Below are 4,276 nucleotides of genomic sequence, written 5' to 3'. Positions count from 1 at the left end.
TTTTGTTTTTAAATTTTCATTTCTTGTAGCTCGTTGTGAAGTGAAATTGCAGATGAGTTCAATACTGATTATGTTCAAATACAAGGTGATCCCCCAAATATCAAACCCATGAACATGCGAGTGACTTCTACATCTGTGGACCGAATGACTTCACATTTGGTGTGCATTAACTTAAGCTTATGCAAGATAAGACCACACACGTACTACTTTGTGGACTGGTCATGCATACACTGAAGTTAATGTACAACAAATATAATCAAGAGATGTAGAAGTTATAAGCATTTTTGTTAGTTTGCATTTTCTTTGGAGTCACCCTGCAGCTCATAAGTTTGTACATGTACTTGTATAAGTAAATGCAGTGTTCTCACGTCTAATTTGACGGTTTTCTGTATGACAATTTATTACACTATAGATCACGTGCCGTTTCATACCATCCTGACGAAGGCAGTTTTTCTGCCAAAATATGTATCAAAACAAGAACCTATAACCTGGTTACTGGTGTGTCTTCTTTTTTATTTAAATGTTTTCTGTATGACTGTGAATATTAACCGGGGGAGAAGTGAAATTGTATATGATTTTAATTGATCAATAGCTAAATAGTTTGTGTCTGTATAAGTCAATATATTGTCTCGTTTAATTTGTCTTTATTTTTTTTAAATTTTTGACAGTTTCCAGTTAGAATGAGTGAGTTTAACTCCGTGTATTCAAGCACTTAAAGAAATCGGACGCCGATTGACAAAAAAAACCAACAGATTTTGCGTGTGATATTTTCACAGTGTGATAAAACAAGTGCGTTAAAAATAAGAGAAATCAATCGGACAGACATTGTGCTACAATTCTTTGAAAATGATGACATGCCAAGATTCAGATAAACGAGGGTTGGGTAGTTAAATGGGGTTTCTGCCTAATCAGTTACAACCACAGGAACTTCTTTGGGAGTGGTTTTAATCCCTGGTTCACGCGTGTTGTAGTGATGTGTTTCTATTTGAATTATTGTAACCTAGCTGTCTTTCCGATATGGCTGGAAATATCGTATTTACGTGACGTTTTATTTGGCTTAAATTAGATCAATTTCTCAATTCACATGAAGTTATTTCCTAACAAAAAAAAACACAATGTCGAGCAGAGTCTCCAAAACCACATATCAAAACGTGACCGTATAATATTTTTTGCATAAATATTTCAGTAGCCTAACTATCGTTCACAACCATTGGGTTAATAATTAAAGTCTTCAACTCTGTTCGTGAGTGCACAAGAATTCGTTGTCACAGACTTTCCTTTGTCGCTGTATTGAGCGCAGTTGTTTCCCCTACACTGCAGCATTTTCTGGTACAGGTTGTAGTTTTTACATTTAGTCAAGTTTTGACTAAATGTATTAACGTAGAGGGGGGAATCGAGACGAGGGTCATATGGTGTCTGTGTCTTGTGTGTGTAGAGCGATTCAGAGAAAACTACTGGACCGATCTTTATGAAATTTGACATGAGAGTTCCTGGGTATGAAATCCCAAGACGTTTTTTTCATTTTTTTGATAAATGTCTTTGATGACGTCATATCCGGCTTTTCGTGAAAGTTGAGGCGGCACTGTCACGCCCTCATTTTTCAATCAAATTGATTGAAATTTTGGCAAAGCAATCTTCGACGAAGCCCGGGATTTGGTATTGCATTTCAGCTTGGTGGCTTAAAAACTAATGAGTGAGTTTGGTCATTAAAAATCGGAAACTTGTAATTAAAATTATTTTTTTTATTAAACGATCCAAAAACAATTTCATCTTATTCTTCGTCATTTTCTGATTCCAAAAAAATATACATATGTTATATTTGGATTAAAAACAAGCTCTGAAAATTAAAAATATAAAAATTATGATCAAAATTAAATTTCCGAAATCGTTTTAAAAACTATTTCATCTTATTCCTTGTCGGTTCCTGATTCCAAAAACATATAGATATGATATGTTTGGATTAAAAACACGCTCAGAAAGTTAAAACGAAGAGAGGTACAGTAAAGCGTGCTATGAAGCACAGCGCAATCGCTACCGCGCCAAACAGGCTCGTCACTTTCACTGCCTTTTGCACTAGCGGCGGACTACGTTCAGTTTCATTCTGTGAGTTCGACAGCTACTTGACTAAATGTTGTATTTTCGCCTTACGCGACTTGTTTTTATGTGTGCTGGTTCGGTTTTTGTTTTTGTTTGTTTGCTTTTTTGTGTTTTTTCTTCATATCTTTTGTTTTAAATTTTCATTTCTTTGTAGCTCGCGGAAAAGTGAAATTGCAAATTAGTTCAACACGTGAAAACAATTGACCGTGACATTTCTGCACAGATCTGCATAACATTCCATTACCCCCCTGTTGAAAAATAGCATCAGAAGAGGTCAAATTAATCGTACTCTGAAAAATATGCATGTTGAATAATATGTAAACAATGTTAACATTTTCATTATCTGATAACAAATGTTCTCCTTGCTTCAAAATGCTCTCTGTGTTATTCTGATGCGATACGGTTTATATTCACAAACCGTATGAAGTACAGTTCAAGTTAAGTAACCCTTCCGGTATTGTGGAATATTTCTTTGTTACTTCCCTTGTTTTAGTCTTTTTCATCAGAGAAATCTTGAGACACTGCTTTGTATATTCTGAGATAGTGTTTTTTTCCTTGCACAAACATAAAGGCACGGCACACACAATTCTATACACACGCACAGTTATACACTCCACACACACACACACACACATACACACACACACACACTCACACACACACATAAAGAGAAACAGATACACACATGAACAGACAACCAGGCAGAGGATATAATGTTTCTACACAAGACAAAAAACACACACCCACACACACTCAACACACACACACACACACACACTACACACACACACTACCCACACACACACACACTACACACATACACACATACACACACACTACACACACACACATACACACACACATACCCCCCCCCCCCCACACACACACACACACACACACACACGTACACAACTGTCTGCGTCAACTTTGAAGGTAGCAGACAGACACACCATACATCGCGTGCAAAGAACTTTCAGCTTGTTTGGTCATGAAACACCCCTATTGAAAATGGAGCATGCCGTTATGTGGATGTTGCTTGGCGCATTAACGCCCACTGTGACGACTAAACAGTTCAAGTGTTTGAACAGTCATTCAAATTTACGATTTGCAGAGCACTTCAATTTTCCGTGCAAGCTTTGGCAAGTATGTGGTAACTACTTGATAGAAAAGAAAAACATTTTTATTCCCCTGTCGTTTTTTAAAGTACAACTCCGAAACAGGACAGTGTCACGGTCAAACGTTTAAATCAAAACTCTGTGTAGATAATGTGTTGAGGTATTTTTGTTTTGTGTTGAAACGTGTATATTTACACACACATTTTAATGAAAAGGTGTTTGTCATTGCTTATTTTTGTGTGTTGCTATTTGCGTTTTGTATCGGTTTTTATTAAAAATGTAATACCAAAAAAGTGTTTGAAGTTATTACTTACTGTTTTGCATGCGCGCGTGCGTTTGTATTTTCTATCTGCCTCTTACGTTCCTGTCTTTGTCTCTCTCGTGCAAACACACACACACACACACACACACACACACACGCACACACACACACACACACACACACACTGACACACTCACACACACACACACACGCACACACCTACAAACACACGTATACACACACATACACACGCGCGCACACACCTTTGACAAGCAACAATGATGATTGTGTCCTATACCTGTGGTGACCCCCTTTCCCCCTTAATGTTAAAAAAAACATGCAACAACAGAATGTGTCGTTTTCTTTCAATTTTTTCTGTATTAAAAATTATATATCAATAAACAAAACAAAAACACAAAAAACATCAACCACAATTAGAATGACATTTTTGTTTCGTAAATTTGTCTTGCTGGGAACAATTTAGAAGCTTCGCCTCGATTTACCTTGCCTTATGCTTTCGTGTGCAGACAACATTTGCACTAGGGTCAATGCATTCAGTCCAGAAGCCTACGATTACATGTTTGCACGTTCACTCAAGCGTTGCAGCGCGACAATGAACTTGAACACATAGCTACTACATGTATACTCAACGGCAAAAGATACTACACACTTTTGAATTTCGTGTCACAGGCAATGAATTATTGCTTGGTACACAGATCACAGAAGCCATTATGTTTACTGCAGTTTGCACGTTGATTTAAGTAATCTGCACACTGGGACGGCGTCACAGTTTGCACGTAAA

This window comes from Littorina saxatilis, unplaced genomic scaffold (genome assembly GCF_037325665.1).
Source record: "Littorina saxatilis isolate snail1 unplaced genomic scaffold, US_GU_Lsax_2.0 scaffold_362, whole genome shotgun sequence".
NCBI classification, from domain to species: Eukaryota; Metazoa; Mollusca; class Gastropoda; order Littorinimorpha; family Littorinidae; genus Littorina; species Littorina saxatilis.
The sequence above is the reverse complement of the archived record's forward strand: the minus strand, read 5'-3'. Positions refer to the sequence as shown.